The following is a 25,493-nucleotide window of genomic DNA, read 5'->3' as shown; positions in this document are numbered from 1 at the left end:
TCACAGCTGCAGTCACCATCTGCAGTGATTTTGGAGCCCAAGAAAATAAAGTCTGTCACTGTTTCCATTGTTTCCCCATTTATTTGCCATGAAGTGACAGGACTGGATGCCATGATCTTATCTTTTTGAATGTTGACTTTTAAGGCAGCTTTTTCGCTCTCCTCTTTCACTTTCATCAAGAAGCTCTTTAGTTCCTCTTAGCTTTCTGCCATAAAGGTGGTGTCATCTGCATATCTGAGGTTATTGATATTTCTCCTGGAAATCTTGATTCCAGCTTGTATTTCATCCATCTTGGCATTTCACATGATGTACTATGCATATAAGCAAGGTTTTTAGATGACAGATTATTCCAAGTCAGTGTAGGCAAGTCTGTATAAAATGCTGCTAGTTCAAATGTAAATATCTTTCTCCTGATTAAATGAGACCCACTGCCACCGCTTAATCCCCAAACTCATCATTTTCAATAACTGTCAACCCTGTATAATGTAAACTGTTTGTATTCTAACTCCTATTTGCTATCTTTCCTGTTTATTTACTCTACTGGGACCATGTATCTATTGTTCTCGATTTTACAGCTTTTTACTCCTGTATGTCCTCAACTCCTCCAATAATTAACTTATATTGCATGACCCATCATTGTACCCATTCCCTTGGCAAACCCTCAGCATCCTTGACCCTCTCTCTTCCTTAAACTCACAGGGTAAAATGCCATCCTTGCTTTAATTCATCTTCTCTCCACATCTGAACCTATATAACTAATCATGACTGGAGAAAATCACATGCTCAGACTGACCAACATCACTTAAGTCTAGGTGAGCTCTAGGAGTTGTCAAGAAATCAACTCTATTTTCCTAAAACAGGAGTTGGAAACTTTTTCTGTGAACGACCACATAATGAATATTTAAGGATTTATGTGTGGGCCATGAACTCTCTATGGTATCTTCTTAACTGACATTATAATTTGAGAAGAGCAATTTAAATGTGTCAATAAATGGGCTTGTGTGTTAGCCACTCAGTCGTGTCCAACTCTTTGTGACCCCATAGACTGTACCCCGCCAGGCTTCTCTGTCCATGGAATTCTCCAGGAAAGAATACTGGAGTGGATTGCCATTCCCTTCTCCAGATAAATGGGTATAGCTGTATTCCAATAAAACTTTGTTTACAAAGACAAATGGTGGCCCATGTTTAGCCTGAGGTCCATAATTTACTGACTTTTGCCCTAGAGCATTCACCATTTTACATCCTCTGGATGGTTCCTGTATCACAGTTTTCTCTTATCAAACTTCCAGTGCTCTCTTTTCATTCACTTAGAAATGGTCTCCTATTTCAGGGAGAAATGAGAAACAGAACAACATCTCCATGAATCCACACCACCAATCTCTTAATCTATCTGTATCAATATCTGCTTTTTCTCTTTTCAATTTGGATGAATTGCTCACGTTTTTCAGGCCAGACACACTTGATGTAGTTTAGATCCCACTTCCTGTCACCTACTGAAGGGTAAAGATCACTCCAGCAAATTTTCCCTCCCCCAGTCTCTCCTGAATCATCAGTTTTCACTCTCTAATGGACTATTCCAATCTTTAAACAAGCAAACAACAATAAGAACAAATTTAAAATCAACTCTAAAATTAGAAATGCAATAGATCTATAATTGCAATACACTTAAAACAGAAAATGAAGTTGGAGCACTTATACCACTTGACATCAAGATTTATTTGAAAATTCTCATAATAAAAATTAATTTGGGAGTAAAAACGGACAAATATTCCAATGGACAGGAGTTGGGATCTTATAGATAGAGATAGATAGATAGATGACAGATTGTTGACAAAAGTGCCGAAGTAGTAACCCAATGGAAAAAAATCATCAGTTCAGTTCAGTCACTCAGTCTTATATGACTCTTTGTGACCCTGTGGACTGCAGTATGCTAGGCCTCCCTGTCCATCACCAACTCCTGGAGCTTGCTCAAACTCATGTCCATTGAGTCGGTGATGCCATCCAACCATCTCATCCTCTGTCGTCCCCTTCTCCTCCTGCCTTTATTCTTTCCCAGCATCAGGATCTTTTCAAATGAGTCAGCCCTTCGCATCAGGTGGCCAAAGTATTGGAGTCTCAGCTTCAGCATCTGTCCTTCCAATGAATATTCAGGACTGATTTCCTTTAGGATGGACTGGTTGGATCTCCTTGCAGTCCAAGGGACTCTCAAGAGTCTTCTCCAACACCACAGTTCAAAAGCATCAGTTCTTCGGTACTCAGCTTTCATTATGGTCCAACTCACACATCCATACATAACTACAGGAAAAACCATAGCTTTGACTAGACAGACCTTTGTTGGTAAAGTAATGTCTCTGCTTTTTAATATGTTATCTAGGTTGGTCATAGTTTTTCTTCCAAGGAGCAAGCATCTTTTAATTTCATGGCTGCAGTCACCATCTGCAGTGATTTTGGAGCCCAAGAAAATAAAGTCTGTCACTGTTTCCATTGTTTCCCCATCTATTTGCCATGAATAATGGGACCAGATGACATGATCTTAGTTTTCTGAATGTTGACTTTTAAGGCAGCTTTTTCACTCTCCTCTTTCACTTTCATCAAGAGGTTCTTTAGTTCCTCTTAGCTTTCTGCCATAAGGGTGGTTCATCTGCATATCTGAGGTTATTGATATTTCTCCTGGCAATCTTGATTCCAGCTTGTGCTTCACCCAGCTGGGCGTGTCACATGATGTACTCTGGATAGAAGTTAAATAAGTAGGGTGACAATATACAGCCCTGACGTACTCCTTTCCCGATTTGGAACCAGTCCATTGTTCCATGTCCATGCTTGAATATGAATCTGAAGTGGATTATAGACCCAAGCATAAATGTTACAATTATAAAGCTTCTAGAAGAAGACAGAGAAGAATATCATCTTGACCCTTGGATAGGCAAAATTTTTAGACAGGTTGTGAAAGTCTAAAGGAGCCAGTAATGGATTAGACTCATCAAAATTTAAAACCTTAGCTTATTAAAGGACAAAGAAATGAAAACAAAAGATACAAACTGGATAAAAGTACTCATTGTGCATATATTTGATAAAAGACAAAGGAAATATATTCAACATGTACAAAGAACTCCTACAAATTAATAAGGAAAGGAAAATCCGATAAAATTGGGCAAAGGACTTGAAACTTGAGAAAGAAGATGTACATGCAACATTGTAAACAACTATCATCCAAATAAAAATAAATTTTAAAAAAGATGTACAGATGGCCAAATAGGCACTGGAAAGATGCTCAATATCATTAATCATCAGGGGAATTAAAATCATTTCCAAAATAAGACACTACTTTGCACTCATTAGAATAGCTAAAATTGAAAATTTTCAACATTATGTTTTGAAAATGTAGAGCATCTGTAATTCTCATAGATTACTGATAAGAATATAATTGTATGGCAGTAACTAACACAAAATTGTAAAAAAAAAATTTTTAATTAAAATTTTTAAAGAATATACTTATGATGTTATACATCTGCCTAGACTATGAACACTCTACTTCTAGATATTATTCAAGAGAAATTAACTTCTTGCGGGGGGGTTCACAAAAAAAGAGTTGTACAAGAATGTCTGGAGCACATTTATGGATTGAGAAAGAGAGAGAAAAGAACCCTGACTACTGTCAACTGGGAGGCAGTTGGTTTGGCTATTGGAAATTTTCTCCAGATGAACATAAACAATTTTAAAGATCAGCAAATCAAAAATAAGTCAATCAACGATGATGGAACAAGGCAAAACAAAGAGCATTCCAGAATTATTTGGGCATAATACAAAACAAAAACTGTCCAAACCAGCCTCACAAGATGTCTACTTCTCTTTGTCCTTGCTAATGGAAATGATTGCAGCTTCTTTACCACCTGACCTCTAAGGGCACCATGTTCTTCCTGCCTTTTAAGTAAACACTATTGAGATGCTCAACCATAGAGTTGCCTTCACTCTGACAGCCTCCAGTCTGGAGGATGCATCTTCAAACACTGCACTGAGTCTCCCAAAGCAAATGCAAATCTCACTACAAGCCTGTTTTCGCTGTGTCCTTCTCTATTGCTGCCTAACAAATTACCCCAACGGTAGTGGCTTAAAGCAACAGGTATTATGTTTCTGCAGGTCAGCAGTCCAGTCATAGTTTATCTAGACCATCCAGGTCATCTGGCTCTGGATCTTCGTAGCAGACCTCACCCATTTCAAAGCTCGCCTGGGATGGAGCCCCTTTGTAGCTTCCTCACTCATCCACAGTGTTGCGGCAGGATTCCTTGTGGGCTGTCATCAGACACCTCACTTCTTTCAAAAGCTATGGAGGGAACTTCCTGAGTTGATGAAAGTACTCAGATCTTCACTGGGGTGGGGGCCATATGGATGCACACATTTGTCCAAAGTAATAAGCCTATACACTTCAGTCTATCAACTTCATTTCATGTATGTGATACATGATGACTCCCTTGCATTAAAAATCAAATTAAGCTAAATGAAAGGCACAAGAAGGAAAATACAGACCTTTGAGAACATCTCTTTGGGTTCATATCTTGTTTCTGCCCTTGTGATCATGCATCTCTTTTTGTCTCAGCATCCATATCTGTGAAACTGAAATCGGAATAAAATAGTACCCACTTCAAAATGTTTTGTAAAATGATGTGTGTGAAGTAGCTGACAGATGAGATCTGATTACTATGTCTTAAACAGTTAATTATGTCACTATAATCATTGCATTTGAGGGTTGAAAAGGACTGTAGAGATCATTTTTTTAAAATTTGTCATTTATAAACTCAGAGACATTAAATGAATTGCCCCCAAAATATAATAATTTATTAAACCACCTGGAATTATATTTCAAGTTTTCTGTCATTATGATTCACATGAGGTGAGGAGTAGATGAAGGGGATAGCATCATGCCATCTTTTCTTTGCTCCTGTGACTTCTACAGGACACTGGACTCAGGATTTCACTGTGAATATGTAGCATTCTGTAGAAAAATTAAAGGAACAATATAACCAAATAGATTAAACTGATGACAGCTTGTTTCTTTATTACAACTATTTCACAGACATCTGCCCAAATGACTATTTTAGCAGTTTACCATTTTCCCATTTTGTTCATGAAAAAAATGGGGGAAATTTATGTGTTTATAATTTATAATCTTGTGCTAAAAGGCAAAACAGTTGGCCTCCCAAAAAACAGTTGCAGTCTTTTTTGTAAAATCAGTGTTTAAAAATTAGTCATGTTTGAAATGACAATTATTTTACATAAAAAACAGAGTATCGGTTTTTGAAGGAAAGAGTTCCTTCATCATGTGGTCCTTTCAACAATAATATTCTGTAAAGGAGTTTACAAATAATTACAATCACTTGAAGGTGATCCAATCACAATACTGGATTGTGTATACCAAAGGGTATGTCTTTACTTTTGTTTGCATAAATAGTATCCTGTATTTTAGCCTTTAGTTCCAAAAAACCACAAATTGGGAGAGTCTCAGGCTTTGGATTGAAAAACCTTGTGTACTTAGTTGTCCCATCATTTCAGATTTTTCGTGATAAAGAAATAGCTTAAACCTCAGAACAAAGATTTCCAGTGATGAGTGAATTAAAATAGGAAGATGAGTTAGCATGTAAGCTGATGTCAATGTAAGCTACTTTTCAATGAAAGCTTATTTTTTTTTAGCCTTTATTGTTCTTCATGGGCTTCCTGAGTGGCTCAACAGTAAAGAATCTGCCTGCAATACAGAAGTCACGGGCTCGATTACTGGGTAGGGAGGATCTGCTAGAGGAGGGCATGGCAACCCACTCCAGTATTCTTGCCTGGAGAACCCCATGGACAGAGGAGCCTGGCAGGCTACAGTTAATAGCAACGCAATGAGTTGAACACAACTGAAGTGACTTAGCGTGCACGCATTCTTCATACTTTAAGATGGCACTATGGAATCACTGTCAGAACCCGATGACAGAGCAGGTCTGTGGCCATCCTGTACTTTGAAATAAACTCATGCTTGCTCCTGGTCATCTCATTACATGGCTCAACCTCTGGGATCAATAATGCAGCATGTCTCTGCATTGTCATCAAATCTAACACTTTAGAACACGTTTCAGTTTAAAGGTACTTAGACATTTTTCATCACTTTTCTGTGGAACCATTATTTTGTAGGATTTATATCTAGGAAACTGACATCAGTAGCTTTAAATGACCTGTCTTAGGATAATTTTGCAACTAACTTTGGGATGCAAACCTGAGGTAGCAAATTAATATATTGTTTTGTTATATTTCTATTTGGCTTATTATTTTCAATTAAAATTGTACTTGAGGGGATGTTTACTGTGGCTTGTTGATTTTCTTTAGTGTGCTTTAGAGCACTTGAAGAAGGAGAGCCAACTAGAATGTCACGCTGTCACGGTAAGCTCACTCTCTGATATAAAGTATTGATCCTGGGACGGCAAATAAACTGCCTAAGAAAATGATTAGGTCTCCATTTCATAACAACAGAGATATCGGAATGCATCTGCTCTTTGGTAGAGCTTTGTCTTGGCCAATGACAATATGCTACAAGGGAATATTTGTCTACTAGCTTTCTGAAAGTGTGTTCGCTTACCTATTTTCCTTTAAAAACATGTTAACAGTATGCGTGTTTAATAAGAGATGTAGTCTATAAATATCATTGTTCAGTTTGTGTATGTCTTAATTTTTGCTTTATAACTTTAGAGAAACATTTCTACCTGGAAGAATTCAGTGACAACTTTCAGCTTTCATTATGCTAATAAACATATTTGGGAAGAGGAGAGGATCCTCTGGTGTACACACACACACACATATGCTTATATACATATATATAGACAGAGAGTGTGTGTGTGTGTGTGTGTGTGTGTGTGTAAAATATGAGTGGTTGCTAGGGGGTCAGTGAAGAGAAGGATTACTAGGTGGAGAGGATTTTTAGGGCCGTAAAACTACTCCATATTACATTAAAATGGCAAACAGTATCACTATAAATTTTTCTAAACCCACAGAATTTACAGCACTGAAAGTGAACTTTAGTATGAACTATAGAGTTTGGGTGATAATGATATGTCAGTATAGGCCTTCAGTTGGAACAAATGTACCGTCTTGTTGGAGGGTATATGCTGTGTATTGGAGGGTATGTGGGAAGCCTCTACCTTCTGCTCAATACTGCTGTGAACCCACAACTACTGTAAAAAATAGTCTAGTTTTAAAAAAGTAAATAGTAATAGGCTTATTGAAGAACAAACTAGAATATGAAGTACTCCTCAAATAGTGGTGGTTTTACCTAATTTTTTCCCCAATTATTATCTCTGGTCTTGGCTCAATGCAGCCGCAGATTTGGAAGTGGCATCATCATGGACCAAGATGAAGTTCCAGGGGAGTCCTCCAGCTCTGGTTTGAGGAGCACGGTGGGGATCTCCTAACACACAAGGGAAGTGATAAGTGTTAGCTGCTCAGTCATGTCTGACTCTTCATGACCCAGGGACTGGAGCCCTCCAGGCTCCTCTGTCCATGGATTCTCCAAGCAAGGATACCGGAGTGGGCAGCCATTCTCTTCTCCAGGGGATCTTCCCAACCCAGGAAGTGAACCCCAGTCTCCTGCACTGCAGGGAGATTCTTTACCATCTGAGCCACCAGGGAAGGAGGTAAGAGAAAATCCCATTTAGTTTCATTTTCTTTGCTTTCTCACGCCTCGGCTCCCTAGCAAGCCTGGGGTAGTGGAGTGACGGCCATGACAGAGGCGTCCCTTTCGCAGAATGAAGGGACTATTGTCTTAACAGGATGGCGTGATCATCTATTGCACTTTAATTTCCTGTCCTTCTGCCTCAGATGCAGAGGCAACGACAGAAACACTTCAGACAGAATGAGGCAGAGGAACCTCCAGTTAGAAGCTGGAGAAGTGAGGAGAGCCCAGGGGAAACTGGTGAGCACTGTGCAGAGAAACAGAATGAGAAGCTGGGGGGAGTCGCCACGAGGGCGTCATGAGCTTCCGGGGTGCACACGTGTGGGTCTCACCAGAAAGAAAATTGTGACAAATCACTAAAGACTCCAAAACTCACTACAGGACGGACTCAGGTCTCAGCTGGTCCAGTTCTGTGTAATATGGAATGCCGCCTGCTTACATTAAAGTTTTACATTAAAACTAGAAAAATCTTGAACCACAATATATAAATATACCTTCACTATAAAGTCATTTTATATTTATGAAGGATGCAATTCTATTTTAGAAATACATTAGCTCTTAATTTTAAATGCTGTGGAAACATTTATAAATGAACAAATTAACTCAAGAAATTGGATTATGCAAGGATTACACAAGGATTAAGTAGGCACAAAATATTTAACAGCAGATTGAATGTTCAAGCCTTTTTGAAAACAAGAAAATCTTGGTTTCTGGCTCTGGATGACATATGTGTAGAGGCTAAATGCTGCACATCAATTGCGAGCATCTTGTTATCTTAAATAATGTTATGTCAAAACTACTATATAGTTTGGTTTTGAAAGGATAAAATCCCATTTAATGAATAAAAAGCAACTATAGTAACTACTACATCAGGCTTTATCAAAGTATGTAATCCCAAAATGATTATCCTCAAGCCACAAGCAAGAGCTAATTTGAAGCCAATTCATGGAAAGATGGGCTTAATAAAGAACAGAAATGGTAGGGACCTAACAGAAGCAGAAGATATTAAGAAGAGGTGGCAAGAATACACAGAAGAACTGTACAAAAAAGATCTTCACAACCCAGATAATCATGATGGTGTGATCACTCACCTAGAGCCAGACATCCTGGAATGTGAAGTCAAGCAGCCTTAGGAAGCATCGCTACGAACAAAGCTAGTGGAGGTGATGGGATTCCAGTTGAGCTATTTCAAATCCTGAAAGATGATGCTGTGAAAGTGCTGCACTCAATATGCCAGCAAATTTGGAGAGCTCAACAGTGGCCACAGGACTGGAAAAGGTCAGTTTTCATTCCAATCCCTAAGAAAGGCAATGCCAAAGAATGCTCAAACTACCTCACAATTGCACTCATCTCACACACTAGTAAAGTGATGCTTAAAATTCTCCAAGTCAGGCTTCAGCAATACATGAATCGTGAACTTCCAGATGTTCAAGCTGGTTTTAGAAAAGGCAGAGGAACCAGAGATCAAATTGCCAACATCTGGTGGATCATCAAAACAGCAAGAGAGTTCCAGAAAAACATCTATTTCTGCTTTATTGACTATGCCAAAGTCTTTGACTGTGTGGATCACAGCAAACTGTGGAAAATTCTGAAAGAGATGGGAATACCAGACCACTTGATCTGCCTCTTGAGAAACCTGTATGCAGGTCAGGAAGCAACAGTTAGAACTGGAACTGGAACAACAGATTGGTTCCAAATCAGGAAAGAAGTATGTCAAGGCTGTATATTGTCACCCTGCTTATTTAACTTATATGCAGAGTACATCATGAGACACGCTGGGCTGGATGAAGCACAAACTGGAATCAAGATCTGGCAAAATATCAATAACCTCAGATATGCAGATGACACCACCCTTATGGCAGAAAGTGAAGAACTAAAGAGCCTCTTGATGAAAGTGAAAGACGGGAGTGAAAAAGTTGGCTTAAAGCTCAACATTCAGAAAACTAAGATCATGCCATCTGGTCCCATCACTTCATGGCAAATAGATGGGGAAACAGTGGCTGACTTTAATTTTCTGGGCTCCAGAATCACTGCAGATGGTAATTAAAGCCATGAAATTAAAAGATGCTTACTCCTTGGAAGGAAAGTTATGACCAAGCTAGACAGCATATTGAAAAGCAGAGACATTACTTTGTCAACAAAGGTCCATCTAGTCAAGGCTATGCTTTTTCCAGTGGTCATGTATGGATGTGAGAGTTGGACTATAAACAAAGCTGAGCACAGAAGAATTGATGCTTTTGAACTGTGATGTTGGAGAAGACTCTTGAGAGTCCCTTGGACTGCAAGGAGATCCAACCAGTCCATCCTAAAGGAGATCAGTCCTGGGTGTTCGTTGGAAGGATTGATGTTGAAGCTGAAACTCCAGTACTTTGGCCACCTCATGCAAAGAGCTGACTCATTTGAAAAGACCCTGATGCTGGGAAAGATTGAGGGCAGGAGGAGAAGGGGATGACAGAGGAGGAGATGGTTGGATGGCCTCAACAACTCAATGGACATGGGTTTGGGTGGACTCCAGGAGTAGTTGATGGACAGGGAGGCCTGGTGTCCTGCAGTTCATGGGGTCACAAAGAGTTGGACACAACTGAGTGACTGAACTGAACTATTTTAAGAAGATGAACTAAGCACAAATAAAAGTTGACAGTAATATTCACTGATGGTGAACAAAAATAGTCATCACACACTCATGTGACAGATTGGACAGCTCAAGGTGATAAAATATAAAACAAGATATGTATTAAGTTGAGCCTTAAATGAGCAATGAAGACATTAGACTTCAATCCCTTTTTTACCACTAATTTTAATACTGAGAGAGAAGCAATGCAGAATATGTATGGAATGTTGATATGAAGACCAGTTATGGGAGCACCAATTTTTAACCATCATCTTTATCATCCAAATTGTAACTCTGTATGTATCAGTGCTTATTATCATGAGGTACTACTGAGAGTTTTTGTTGTTATTTCCATTTTGCATATGAGAAAACAGAGATATTAATTTGTTATTAAGTGATGGTACTATATTCAAAACTACAACTGCCTGATTTCAAATTCCTAGAACTCTGGTTTTAGAGAATCAGTGTGGGGTACAGCCTAAGAGGAAGAAAATATTATGCCTAGCCCATTTATTGATTTCTCTAAACTTTATTTTCTCTTCTGTAAAATATGGAATTAATAGTCATTCTTTCAAAGATAGGTGTAGTTGTGAGAAATATGAACTTGAAACAAATGTAATTCAAAAACAGAAGGTTGCAAAAAGACTAAACACAATCAAGTACATGGGCCTGGGAATTTTGTCCTGCCATTAACAACTAAAAAACTAGACAAAAATGAAACAATACTTTTCCAACACTGGACCACTGCTGTGACTCCTGACATGAAGGAACAAATCAAGCCCACCATGTACCTGCCTCAACTAGTGGTCTGGAAGCCATGGTACAGGCTGGGGAAGCCAAGCAGTAGTTATCAGTTGAGGAGACAGACTGGTGTTTTGAGTCCACCAAGGTGGCCCCAGTGTGTGAAGCAGATCATCTGAGAGGAGTGAGCGTCACAAAAGACAAACTCCATGGGTCAGCGGAGGGATGCACATACGTCTTGGACTACTGATCTGCAAATGTGTACAAGGGCACCACCAGAAGATTGGGAAAGACCGGAAAGCGATGCAACAACACTGCTTGAAGCGTATGCAGGGAAAATCCCCGAACAGAAAGACTTTATAATAAACGAGCACTGGACGCAGGCCTGAGAGAAACATCAGCTCCACAGGGGGCGTCGGTTAGCCCTGGACCAAAGGCTGCTTTGATCAATCCTAAGCAAATCTCCAAAGCAAGCCTGATTCAACAACAGAAATTACTAATCCTATCAAGATCATGCAGACCATTCACAAGGATAAACTATATTCTGGGTGGTAACACATTGCTATAAATTGAAAAACCATCAAAATGTGATCTGTAACCACAACAAAATGACCTAGGAGTCAATATAGAATAGTATCTGATGAAGTCTTTCAAATTTGGAAATAAATTAGCACACTCTTACATAACTCATAGGTCAAAAAAAAATTCAAAACAGAAATTTTGCTTTTGTATTCAGTTCATATTTAGAACGGAATGTAAGTGAAAATACAGCACATCAAAACTTGTAGAATTCAGGTGAAAATGGGCTTATAACATTAAATCTCTATGTTAGAAGACATGAAAGGTCTTAAAACTAATCTGTGTTGGGAAACTATAAAGATAAGGACAAATCAAGCCTTGAGTAAGCAAAAGGAAGCAATAATGACAATGCAGAAATCAATGAGGTATAAAACAGAAAAAGAGAGAAAAGTCAATGACCTGAAAAGTTGATTCTTTGAATAGCTCAATAAAATTGATAAACATTTATCCAGAAAAACCCCAAAAGTAAAGGGTATGAATTACCAATATCAGGAAAGAAAATGAGGACAATGTTATAAATCCTTAAGGTAGAATGATAAAAGGATAGTATCTTTAAAAACTATGCATCAATAAATTTGATAACAAAGATGAAACATACAAATTCCTTGAAAGACAAAAGTTACTGAGAAGCTACTAACCTAAATAGTCCTTTGTCAACTGAGGCAATTAAATCTGTAGTTTAAAACTGTCCCACACAGAAAATATATAACTGTAATTGTTTAAAAAAATAAGTAATGTCAATCTTGTGCAAATTTCCCAGTTGACAGAAGAGGATGCCAGCATTACAAACAGAACAACAACAGAGACAAACATGTCTTAAGAAATAGAGATGAAAAAATACTTAACACAGTTTGAGCAAAAATGAATCCAGCAAAATAGAAAAAGGAACAATTCAATTCTGATTTATCTCAGGAAAGCAAGGTTTGTCTCCCATTTGAAAATTAAACATTTCAATTCACCACATTAACACATACACTAAAAGAAGGAACATACAATTATCTTCACTAACACAGAGCAAGCAATTAACAAAATGCAACACCCATTGTGATCAAAACACTAAGAAACTAAGAATAAAGGGCAACTTCATCAAGCTAAAACAAAGAGGATTTACAAATACCCACAGCAATGATGGCACATAAGAGTGAAAGATAAATGTTTTGCACAGAGATCAGGAAAAGGTAAGAATATCTTTTACGACAATTTCTTTTCAACATTTTAGTACAGATCCTACCCAGTGTACCTTATTTTATTTTTTTAGGGCAGTTCTAGGTTCACAGCAAAATTGAGAGGAATGTACAAAGATTAGATGGGCTTATTCCTTTGATTTGTCATGCCGTGGTCCTGCCTATAGGAGCTATAAGACTGGATGTCCATGAGTTAGTTACATTAGCATGTAAAATGTTTTTTAATTTCAGTGAATAACCAACTTAAAAAAATCATATTATCTCTGTATCTCAAAGCATTTCTCTACAAGTAAAAATTGTTAGTCCTTCCTTCACGTACTTTTTCTTTCAAATGTCTGAGAGTATCTGAAGCACACAGATAAAATGAATAGTGTCATAGGCTCAACCGTCTTCAAATGAATCCCTTGCTCAGTATGGTGCGTTATGCAGGCTCAGTAACTAATTGGTTAGTTATTTATCCTCAAACTGATAGCCAGTTATTTTTCGAAATATTTTCTCTTGCTTATTTTCATCAGTCTTTCATCTCTATTTTATTAAATGACAGATACACACGGGCACATACACATGTCATTTCTAGCACTAATGGGTCTCTTCCATCATCTTGTCAATATCATGTTTGCAAATATTCACAAATAAGGAATAAACTGCGAGCTACAAGTCTACTGAAGTCTACATACAGGCCGTGTGAATCTGGAATTCTTTTTCCTTATGGTCCATGAAGAGTTATTGTTGGGTCAGAATGCAAGTTTAGGAGGTAATTCAATTCAGCCTTCAGTTAACCTAACTAGACATTTATTTTTTCCCCGCAAAATCATAAACATGATGTGAAGGCAGGTTGAAAACTAAATGGGCGTGGAATCTGTTCTCCACCCAGCCCCCCAGAGCTGTATGCGGGAATGTTCTCACCCATCTGTTCTCTTGTCTGAGTGATGGCTCTGCTCCAGCCAGCCCCCCGTTCAGTGGCAGGAGGGAGAAAACGTTCCCAGGTGCACACAGACACACCTGAGCCCCCCCTGCACCTGGGCTGGGCCCCCAGCCTCCGGGATCCAGTGCCTGATGATCTGAGGTGAGCTGATGTAATGATAATAGAAATAAAGTGCACGAGAACCACAGGGCACCCGAGTCATCCCCAAACCCCACCTCTGCCAGTTCATGGAACTGTCTGCCCCAAGACTGGTCCCTGGTACCAAAAAAGCTGGGGGCCGCTGCTTTAATGTATTTACTAAAAAGTGGATAGATTTGGTGGGGAAACAGCTAACAGTGGGGAAGTGCTTCAGTTTCACAAACTTGAAGTAAAAGAAGAGGTAAATCCTACATATCCTTCTGAGATAAACTGAAATAAATTCTCCCCTGCCAAATAGTTAATGCCCAGGAACCCAAGTCCAGAATTATTATATTAACAGTGACATGGAATGTAAAAGTACCCAAGAATTTCCATTTTCTGTTGTACCTGGTGCTTAACAAAGTGTTTTTAATCATGATTTACTAGGAGTTAGAACAGACTGGCAGCAGCTTGCTGGTGAGAATGGTTATATAATCTCAGCTCACTCCATAGCCTGAGGCAAGCCATTTTCTTCTAAAAACTTCAATTACTTTATCATAAAAAGTCAGCTGGTAAGATTTAATTTCACTGTATGTTAAACGTACCAATGAGGATTTTTTTGCAAGATGATTCGGCGTCCTTTTCCTAATTGTGCTATAGGAGTTTCAAGTATTAATGAATTCTGGAACATTAAGACTAAAATATGCTATCGTTTCATTAGATGATTCATTTTAAGCTTCTTGAAACAGGGGCTGTTTTGAATACATCTTTGTATCCCCCCATGGAACCTAGCACAGTGCTTCACAGAGAGCTGGGCTGAATACACATCTGCGAAATGAATAGATTTTTACAATCTCATTCTGTAGCTACAGTTTCTCAGAGAAAAGGGGAGACCTTGTTTTAGAACTGGGATTGAAAGAGTGACCTCACCCAAGGAACTGAGGGATAAATATGCCCAAACTGTAGCCAGTTCTCAGCAGGAAATCACTGCATAACTAAACTTTAGGACCTTTGTTGAGTGTCAAAATTCCCTAGTCCTGTGTCCCCCTTTCCCCAAAACTGCCGCCTGCACATACACAGACTTTGTATAATATTCGTTTGTCGACTGTAAGCAGAGGACTTTGATGAGTCTCACTGGATTGTATCTCACAGTTGAGAAAGACAGAGGCTTCCTGTCTGGCTCTCCACTCCCTAAAGTCAGGTGCTGAGAGGAAGGGACATAAGGGGAAAGGCAAATGGTAAATCCTTAGTTGTCATCTGCAGACTCAGAATACCTGTAGTCCAAAGAAATTGAATGATGCGGATTCTCCAACACGCCTTCTTCAAAACGCGTGGTCTGGCTTAAGAAACGTGACTTGCTCTTTAAATTATTTCCCTAGGATGAGTTAATTAATTCCTCACATTGATTCATTCACAGATTCACTGATTTTACCTTGCACATGTGATCAGCAAGAGACTTTTCTAGCCTTCAAGGTAGTACTAGCTCTGCAGAAATGTTGACAGATCTGAAAATAACCACACAAAATGTAGAAAGGGCTAAATTTACAAAAGAGTGAAAACAGGAAAGAAACAATCAGATATCCTCATTTTTCCCATGATGCAGCAGATACAAAGCACTTGTTAAGAGCTTAAGGGAATAAGAATATGTTTGAAGTGGTTCTTTCTCATACCACGGCAATGTACGTTACACACACACACACACACACACACACACACATGCACGCTGATATTTTTACTAATAACTTTGCTTAACATATCATAAATTTGGGACTGGAAAATAGTTATATCCAATGAGTTGCTGATATTCATACAGTTTTTATCTGGATTATTTTAAATGTTATACAATTTCTCATTCACTCTCTCTATGGATGGAGAAAATGGCTGAACAGAAAGTCTGTCGCAGAGAAAAATAAAAAAGGCAGCTTTCAGAGAGTTATCGGATGCTGACATCTGGTGGCTCTCAGAAACATCGCTACAAAGCACAACTGCACTGCTTCCTCTTTAATGCTTTGCACCTCACACCTGTGACACACGCATGTATCTTATTTTGATGGCCCATCATGGTCCTTTATATGTTAAACTTCTGCCGATACTTAGACAGAATGAAAAGCTGAAGGGAAATGTACAGTTCAGGATCAGTTTTACTCCACGTTCTGCCTAAAGCTGAAGAAAGTGCATCCTTTTCATTTCCTATGGAGAACATCTTTATAAATGGCCTTGCTGTTCCCTGACTTAGACCTTTTGTAATCTGAAATAAGCCTCTTGAGAGATAAATTCTTCTGACATTTTTGAGTGCTCCCCTACATTTTTCAGCTCTGCCTGCTTGACCACAATGGTTTATGTTATACACACAAAAGGGTGGCCCCGTAATAGTTCTTAGAACCTTTCTGCTTTGAGTATTTGGCATTTATCACATCTTAGCGAGTTTGTATTTCTAAGGATATACATTAATGTATGTGGCTAATTGGCAAAGGGCTTCCCAGGTGGCCCTAATGGTAAAGAACCCACCTCCCAATGTAGGAGATGTAAGAGACACAAGTTCGATCCCTGAGTTGGGAAGATATTTTGGAGGAGAGCATGGCAACCCACTCCAGTATTCTTGCCTGGAGAATCCCATGGACAGAGGAGCCTGGTGGGCTACAGTCCATAGGATCACAGAGTCGGACATGACTGAAGTGACTTAGCTCGCGTTTTGTCAAAGGCATTTTAACTTATTTTCTTCCTCCCTCCCTCCTTTTCTGCATGTTATAATATTAGTTTAATACTTACTGCTACTACATTTCTCTAAGCCTTATGTATATTTTTCCCCATTGGTCATTATACACAGTAAAAACCTTATTCTAGAAAGAAGATTACACTGAGCACTTTCTTGACAATTTTTCCCCATCATGGCTTCTCTTCTTGGTCCCTCTCCAAAAACCATCAATTTAATGAGTTTGCAAAAAGCTTCCTAAGCACGACCTTGATCCTTTGTGGAATTTACATTCATTTTTTCCAAGTGACTGCACAGACAACATTTCTGTGACAGGAAAATGCAAAGTAATCAGCTTGGTGCTCTTATTCATGAACTCTGCCAAGTTAAGCTGTCAGAGATGTGAGAGGCGAAAAAAAGGAAAAAAGGAGGACAAACACAGACTGCAGCTCCCACGGGCAATGCAGATTTTGGTCCCTGCTTCAGAGTGTAATGATCTGAAGGTCTGGCGTTTATGCTCACCTGGGCATCTGAAACTTACAGGTCTATCAGAGAGTTTGTAGAAGAGGGGAAATCTAGAAATTTCTACTCTGTCTTCTCCACAAACCCACTTTGCCTCCCCAATCGCATAACCACCACACTCAGGCACATACCTTGATGACTGGAATATGGCCAAAAAAAAAAAAAATTCATAAACTGAAGCTCAGAGATGGGATGACTTGTTAGTTTGAGTGAACTGGGATTAGGTTTGCTGGAACCCTCTAAAGGCAACATTTTCCTGAAAATTGTCAAAGTCTTTTAGGAGACTGTTTCAACTGTATCATACATAGGGATTCCATAGGCTGGAGTACTTTTGTATCTATTTCAAAATACTGTATTTTAGCTAATTTTTAGAAAAGAAAATACAAGGATCTGGTGCTATTGGAACCCAATCCCTTTGAATCTCAACTCTTCTGGAGCTCAAAATATTCCTCACGTGTGCTCCACCAACCCTACTGGAAAGGATGCCCCCAGAATGGCTGTCACCATTGTTCATCCATATTCCTCAAGTTAGTTTGATGACAACTCATTGGTTTCATGTGGGTGTGAGCTTATTTCACTTTTTAGATGCATTATTTTAATTTTGTGTATTATCTTTATTTTCATCCATGTTAAAACAGAGAGGAAATCATAATTATACTAAACACACACAACTTCATCATCCAAGTTTGTCAATGCATAATGTGCTATCTTTATCATCTTAAAAAAATAAAATAAGGTCCCTGAAGGAAGTACTGTGCCTGATGTTAGCAACCAGATGTAGAACTTAAATGTACACATTTCGGTGCAGTGTTAACTGAGGTGAGTTATTGATGTTCACTGCCATTCCAGTATTAATTTATAACATGTTTCATTAATACTTAAACCATTCCATCTAGTTGGAAAATTATACAGAGGATACTTAAAGGATTTCCTAATTATTCTTCCTTAAAAATATAAACAAAATTACATAGTAATAGAGGCTATCTACATGCACTGTCTTTATCAGAATTAACCCTCTTCCCCCTTGCTTTCCTCAGAATTAACTGCTACCATGAAGAGAATTACATCATTCCTATATATTATCATATTTGAGTAGGTATTTGAGACAGATTTGTGTATTTTTAACACAGTACATAAGTTTATATAGTTTGCTTTTTTCCCCTCAACACTGTTTGAAATATGTAGCCATGTTAATCTTTCAGTTCAGTTCAGTTGCTCAGTCATTTCCTACTCTTTGCGACCCCATGAACCGCAGCACACCAGGCCTCCCTGTCCATCACCAACTCCCGGAGTTTACTCAAACTCATGCCCATCGAGTCGGTGATGCCATCCAGCTATCTCATCCTCTGTCGTCCCATTCTCCTCCTGCCCCCAATCCCTCCAAGCATCAGGGTCTTTTCCAATGAGTCAACTCTTCGCATGAGGTGGCCAAAGTACTGGAGTTTCAGCTTCAGCATCAGTCCTTCCAATGAACACCCAGGACTGATCTCCTTTAGGATGGACTGATTGGATTTCCTTGTAGTCCAAGGGACTCTCAAGAGTCTTCTCCAACACCACAGTTCAAAAGCATCAATTCTTTGGCACTCAGCTTTCTTCACAGTCCAACTCTCACATCCATACATGACCACTGGAAAAACCATAGCCTTGACTAGACGGACCTTTGTTGGCAAAGTAATATCTCTGCTTTTTAATATGCTATCTAGGTTGGTCATAACTTTCACTAGCACATAATATCCCTTAAACTGGTCATCTTTGTGGGAAATGCTTCCACAAATCATTGCTTACTAAGTTTCAGAATGGTTTTCATCTCTTGGTATGAAGCAATTGCAAACTATTGTTAGTAAATATTGGAAAGAACCTGGTGTGGCTCTTACCATAAGGACAAGATAGCATGATAAGGACAAGATGGCATGATATTTTGGCGTTAAAAGAAAAGCACTGTGATTTTTTTTTATCATACAAACATGCTTGTATTTACATTAAACAAATTTACCCAAAGTATGCATGGCATGTACTCTGTGTTTGTGCTACTTAGCTGAAATTCCCCCTCAGTGACTGCTCTTTATTAATTCCAGAGCATGGTCTAAGGTTACAATTTAATTAAAGTTTCTCTAATCACTCAATTTGTTAAAAAAAAAAAAAAAAACCAGTGATTTTAGATATAAACTCTAGCAGCCTGCCTCCCAAATGCACACAGTTTTTGCTACATTATCATGTGATGTGACAGAGACTCTGCAGGGTAACATCCCTATCCACTCAGTGAAGGTACCAGATGGGGTTTCTCTTCATCTTGCTGAGGCCACGTGTGATCCCACTGTTGAGCCATACTCTTTGAGTCTAGTGAGTTATATCCCGAGGCAGTGGTGTGAAAGAGCACATAGTCTCTTGGGGGCACTGAAGGTCATCCAGACCTGATTCAATTGGTCTCTGCTGTACTAATTAGCTCAGAGGGTAAAGAATCTGCCTACAATGCAGAAGGCCTGGGTTCGGTTCCTGGGTCGGGAAGATCCCTTGGAGAAGGGCATGGGAACCCACTCCAGTACTTTGCCTGGAAAGTCCCATGGACAGAGGAGCCTGGCGGGCTATAGTGCATGGGGTCACAAAGAGTCGGACAGGACTGAGAGACTAACAAAGTTCAAGTACTAGTCAACAGTGGACCAAGCCAAGGACCTGCAACCTGCCTCACTACCAGTAGGGGGAGTACTCCTGCTCTCATTTGATTTTTTAATATCTGTGATAACAGACATCAAGAGACATTTTGCTGTTTGTTTTTTATCATCATCATTATTATTCTGCCAGAATTTCTCCATGCTTGTATCACAATAGAAAATAGGACAGGGTGGCATTGGATGTGATAGAAAGTGTGGAACAGTCTCACTGGTTTGATTTTGAATATATTGCTACTCCAAAAATAACTCCCAATCTGTCCACCCAGGCCTGAGGTTGCATCATTAATATTCTGTGCCTCTATCTAATCTATTTTAATTCCATTTACTTCCTGTAAAGAGCGCCAGAGGTAACAAAAGATTTGGGTCTTTGTTCTGCTTCTCTGCCACCAACTCTCTGAGGGAACTTATAAAAATTTCTCAACCCCTAGTTCCCAGTTTCCTCATTAAAGTGATGGCATTGGAATGTATACTGAATTAAATACCTTCCAGTCACACAAATCTTAATACCTACATCAGCAGTTTTCAAACCATGTTCTAGGGACCTTTGAAGGGTTGATGAGACCCGTTCAGGGTTCTGTAAGGTGAAAAAAATTTCCACAATTATACCAAGACATTTTTTGCCTTTTAAAATTCCCATTTTCTCAGAAGTCTTCTAGAAGACATAAACTCACAAGAGACTGAATGTAGACGCAGATCTGAAAATAGCACTCTCTTCTATTAAGCCAGACATTAAAGAGATTTGCTAAGAATGTACAACACTGTCACTCTTTATAACTTTATAAAATAAAGTTATTTTTCATAAAAGTGTGGCTGATGCTAACACACAATAGTTCATTAGTAGTATTTTAAATTTAACCACCAAATAAAGATTTTAAACAAATCTTTCAGTTTTAGTTTCTGATGGTGAGTATCAATGTATTTAACCCACATATATGAAAGCTCTTCAGGGTGCCTAATAAATTTTAGGAGTACAGTGAGGTTCCAAGGCCAAAATGCTTGAGCACTTCTGATTTCTAATATATTTGGGGGGGCGGGGAGAGATTTATGATTTTTCTCTACATGGGCTTTGATTAAGGAAGGAAGGGAGATTCTGAGGGCACTGCAAGTTGGTAACAGGACTACCAAAAAGAGAAGCTACAGAAGTGGGGATTCTAGAGTGTTAAGTAATTAAATCTCTATAGCATTACAGAGGTGGGTGGTCTCCTCTAATGAGTTCAAAACGCAAGAGTAAAACTGTCCCTGATGTGAGGCTGGGCTTGTGGGATGAAGGAAAAAACATGCCCAGAAAAATGAATTTTTTTTCACATGAAGTCAACTGCAATATATGGTACTATGGCCTACTGGACCAGTAATATGCATTTAACACTAGGTATAACAAAATCAAAAAATAAAAACATCTACTTTATAGCTGTCTATAAAGGAATTATACAACAATATTGTATTTCTAAATGTTTTCCCTTGGATTGAAAATTTGAAAATACATGAAACTTTCAAATGATATTTCTCCATTTACAAAATGTGTCTTCTAATCTATGCTATGCTATAAGATGCCATACTACGTAAGAAAGTTCACTTATTTTAAATAAGCTGGTAGCAGTTATTTTCTTGTTTTTGAAGGATTGCAGAGTGTAAAAAACTTGTAGGACAGTCACACTGCCTAATTTGGTGTAACTGGGTAACAGCAGGAAAGAAGAGAGAAAATGGGACAAAAACAACATGGAAATGATAGATGGAATGACTTTCTTCAAACTGATGAGAGATACAATGCATACACTGAAGGACTTCCCCACACTGTTGGCAGGATAAAGACAAACAAACCACATCTAGGCATGTAGCCAAACTGCTGAAAACCAAACATAAAGAGAAAACTTCAAAACCAACCACGGCTGGGATGAAAAGGCATATGAGGCAACAATAAGACATCCAGTTGCCTTTGCACTAAATGAAAACTACAATAAAATAGTTTACTAGTCTTAGAAAACTTGTCAACCTAGAATTTTAGCTCAGCAACGTATCTTTCAAAAATGATGGCAAAATGATTATTTTCCTAGATAGCCACAAGCTGAGAGAATTCATGTCCAACAGAAGGGCACTGTGCATGAGCGTGTGCTAAGTGCTTGAGTCAGCCCACCAGGCTCCTCTGTCCATGGGATTCTCCAGGCAAGAATACGGGAGTGGGTTGGCATGCCCTCCTCCAGGGGATCTTCCCAACCCAGGAAATGAACCCAAGTCTCTTAAGCCTCCTTCACTGGCAGATGGGTTGTTTACCACTAGCACTATCTGGGAAGTCCAGAACTGCACTGTATGAAGCATTAAATTATTTAGGTAGAACTTAAATGATTCCAAGTAGAAGTTCAAAGCTACAAGCAGAAATAAAGAACACTGGAAAGGGAAAATAGATGGGAAAATATGAAAAAAATAATAACCACTTAAAGTGAAAGTCTCTGAGTTGTGTCCCACTCTGCTACACCATGGACTATACACTCCATGGAATTCTCCAGGCCAGAATACTGGAGTGGGTAGCCGTTCTCTTCTCCAGGGGATCTTCCCGACCCAGGGATTGAACCCAGGTCTCCCGCATTGTGGGCAGACTCTTTACCAGCTGAGCCACCAGGGAAGCCCCTAAAGAAATAATAATAGCTATGTTCAAAACTATGCTTGTGTTTTTACAAGATACAGAGTTAACTATATAACAACAATAAAAGAAAAGCCAAGGGAGTGAGTATAGTTAAATTGTGGCAAGATTTTGGATTTTATGGAAAGTGATAAAATTCTAATTTAAGGTACTCTTACAAGTTATGGACACATAATCACTAAAATAATGCAATGAGAGTTCTAAAAGAACATATTAAATGTAATAGCAAAAAATTAATCAAAAGAAATTTAAAAAACAATAGATGAAACAGAACAAAGAGGAAGATGCTGGTTAAATCCAATCACATCAGTAATCAAACTGAATACACATTCAGTAGATACTAAATAAAAGAATACTCTTTTCAGGTTGGATTAAAAAAATAAAAGAAAGCAAGACATAACTATATATTATTTCTGAAGACACAGCTAGTTGGCCTTAGATAAGTCAAAAGCAAAATGATCAAACAAGAGATGCCAAAAAACCTAAACAAAAGAAGGCTGTCATGACTGTTTAAATATAAGACAAAGTGGATTTTCAACAAGAAGACATAGCAAGCTGAAACGTTCATGCACCTGATTACAGCTTCAGTTCTCAAATTTAAAATGCTGAAAAATCATTACTTTGCTATCTGCTATCAGTGCCAGAAGTGACTTAGTTAAACGGGATACCAGTAAATACTGCTTGGAAAATTTGTCTGATTTTTCATCCAGGAACCAGAGCATTATTTAGCTTTACTTATTTTGCTTTTTAAATGCATGGCCAACTTACAGAGTTGGAGCTCAAGGTGCCATCACTAAGAGTGACAGTATTTCCTATCTAGATGATTAATTTCTGTCAGAATCAATAAGTCATAATTGATGTTAAGATAAAAATACATACTTATGTAATAAAAAAGCTGTGCATGTCAAACATGTCAGGCAAGCAAATGGTTATTTGGATAATAGTTTATTTCCTTATCAAAAATCTATTTCAGAAATAAGTATCAAAGATCTCCTAAAGAATTCATAAGATCACACTCACCACGACTAAGTAATCATTTGTATAGTACATTTAAGTTTCTTTCTGTTGAATTTTTTACCTAGGTTAGGTCTGTGTCTTTTTAGAGACACAAAGTTTACATAAATATGATGGAACATCTTTGTTATGCCTTTAATTTTTGATACCTATAGCTTTCATTCGTATCTGGGGTACACAGATAGCACAAATGATTTAACAGCACTCAAGCACAGAAATCAAAAGAAATATCTTTTCCAGACCAATGTCATTCGTGGAGGCAAAAGCCAGATTTCAAGGAAGAAGGAAGCAGACACAGGCAGCAGTTGGAACGCACACTTAGTTCAAGTCTTACCTGAATCATAGCAACTGCGCTCACACATCTCTGTAGATATTCTTGGAACCAGGGATCCACCTATCATTTTCTCTCTTGCATTTTCTTAGCACAAGATGTGCTGAAATGCCAGCTTCAGCTGTTTCTTATCTGTGTTCAGAAACTAACTGAACTCTTCACTCCTAAAGCTCCTGGTCTCCCACTTTTCAAATGCAGTGGCAAGCCCATCCTCCTTGACTCTAAACTTGCTTATTTTATCCAACTCATTGTCATTTTGCCTTCCCTGGTCTGCCATGATACACCAAGTTAGAGCGTGCATGGTAAATCACTTCAATCAGTCCCACTCTTTGTGACCCCACAGACTGTAGACCACCAGGCTCCTCTGTCCATGGGATTCTCCAGGCAAGAATACTGGAGTGGGTTGCCATTTCATTCTCCAGAGGGCCTTCCCGGCCCAAGGATGGAACCTTCGTCTTTTGCATCTCCTGTATTGACAGGCAGGTTCTTTACCACTAGCACCACCTGAGAAGCCCTAAACCAAGTTAGGGTACATGCTATAATTACTTTCACATTTTCTTCCTCCTCTCCAGGCCCCACAGTGCTGTTCTTCCTTTGGTAGTGTTATAGGCTGAAAGTCCGTGTGCCCCCAAAATTCATGTAATGAAATCTAATCCCTAATATCATCTTCTCCATTGGATGGAGTAGCCATCATAGTCAACAAAAGAGTCCGAAATGCAGTATTTGGATGCAACCTCAAAAACGACAGAATGATCTCTGTTCGTTTCCAAGGCAAACCATTCAATAGCACGGTAATCCAAGTCTATGCCCCGAACAGTAATGTTGAAGAAGCTGAAGCTGAACGGTTCTATGAAGACCTACGAGACCTGCTAGAACTAACACCCCAAAAAGATGTCCTTTTCATTATAGGGGACTGGACTCCAAAAGTAGGAAGTCAAGAAACACCTGGAGTAACAGGCAAATTTGGCCTTGGAGTACAGAATGAAGCAGGGCAAAGGCTAACAGAGTTCTGCCAAGAGAACGCACTGGTCATAGCAAACGCCCTCTTCCAACAACACAGGACAAGACTCTACACATGGACATTACCAGATGGTCAATGCCAAAATCAGATTGATTATATCCTTTGCAGCCAAAGATGGAGAAGCTCTATACAGTCAGCAAAAACAAGACTGGGAGCGGACTGTGGCTCAGATCATGAACTCCTTATTGCCAAGTTCAGACTTAAACTGAAGAAAGTGGGGGAAACCACTAGATCGTTCAGGTATGACCTAAATCAAATCCCTTATGACTATACAGTGGAAGTGAGAAATAGATTTAAGGGACTAGATCTGATAGACAGAGAGCCTGATGAACTGTGGACGGAGGTTCGTGACATTGTACAGGAGAAGGGAACAAGACCATCCCCATGGAAAAGAAATGCAAAAAGGCAAAATGGTTGTCTGAGGAGGTTTTACAAATAGCTGTGAAAGAAGAGAAGCAAAAAGCAAAGGAGAAAAGGAAAGATACACTCATTTGAATGCAGAGTTCCCAAGAATAGCCAGGAGAGATAAGAAAGCCTTCCTCAGCGATCAACGCGAAGAAATAGAGGAAAACAATAGAATGAGAAAGACTAGAGATCTCTTCAAGAAAATTAGAGATACCAAGGTAACATTTCATGCAAAGATGGGCTCAATAAAGGACAGGAATGGTAGGGACCTAACAGAAGCAGAAGATATTAAGAAGATGTGGCAAGAATACACAGAAGAACTGTACAAAAAAGATTTTCACGACCCAGATA

The 25,493-nt window shown here is 38.9% G+C and overlaps 1 long non-coding RNA gene across 1 annotated transcript; it reads right to left on the bottom strand.

Annotated features, from left to right (window-relative positions):
- Nucleotides 1-1,381: 1,381 nt before the first annotated feature.
- On the bottom strand, nucleotides 1,382-24,226 carry LOC122688114. Its single transcript, XR_006339337.1, has 3 exons — nucleotides 24,058-24,226; nucleotides 17,195-17,198; nucleotides 1,382-1,913 (listed from the first exon to the last, which is right to left on the bottom strand). It is a non-coding gene; the product is annotated as an uncharacterized LOC122688114 (long non-coding RNA).
- Nucleotides 24,227-25,493: the final 1,267 nt, after the last annotated feature.

Source organism: Cervus elaphus, chromosome 32, assembly GCF_910594005.1.
Source record: "Cervus elaphus chromosome 32, mCerEla1.1, whole genome shotgun sequence".
In the NCBI taxonomy this organism is placed as follows: Eukaryota; Metazoa; Chordata; class Mammalia; order Artiodactyla; family Cervidae; genus Cervus; species Cervus elaphus.
Note: the sequence above shows the minus strand (reverse complement) of the source record. Positions and strands in the feature narration are given on the sequence as shown.